The sequence below is a fragment of the Sinocyclocheilus grahami genome, unplaced genomic scaffold (genome assembly GCF_001515645.1).
Source record: "Sinocyclocheilus grahami isolate Dianchi unplaced genomic scaffold, SAMN03320097.WGS_v1.1 scaffold683.1, whole genome shotgun sequence".
NCBI lineage: Eukaryota > Metazoa > Chordata > Actinopteri > Cypriniformes > Cyprinidae > Sinocyclocheilus > Sinocyclocheilus grahami.
The window spans coordinates 250242-250620 of record NW_015505862.1 but is presented as its reverse complement, the minus strand read 5'-3'; the positions used below and the strand labels follow the sequence as shown (position 1 = coordinate 250620).

Genomic DNA, 379 nt, shown 5'->3' with positions numbered 1-379 from the left:
GGTTTGTTTTTGTGAAACCTCTCCATAGGTGTAATGGTTTTTATACTGTACAGACCGTATATTCTATTGCCCTACACCAACCCTACCCCTAAACCTACCCCTCACAGGAGACTTTCTGCTATTTCAGATTTTCAATACACTCCATTCTGTGTGATTTATAAGCGTTTTGAAAAGTGGGGACATGGGGTAATGTCCTGAAAAGTCACCTTCTCCTTGTAATACCTGTCATACCTTTGTCATTATACAAATTTATGTCCTCATTATACAAATGAGGACATAAATTTGTATAATGACAAAGGTATGACAGGTATTACAAGGAGAAGGTGACTTTTCAGGACATTACCCCATGTCCCCACTTTTCAAAACGCTTATAAATCAC

General features: G+C 38.0%; 1 protein-coding gene across 1 annotated transcript in view; it reads left to right on the top strand.

The window, feature by feature from the left end:
* lama1 (laminin, alpha 1) overlaps positions 1-379 on the top strand; it is an 84490-nt gene that overhangs the window by 45529 nt on the left and 38582 nt on the right. The window lies entirely within an intron of this gene.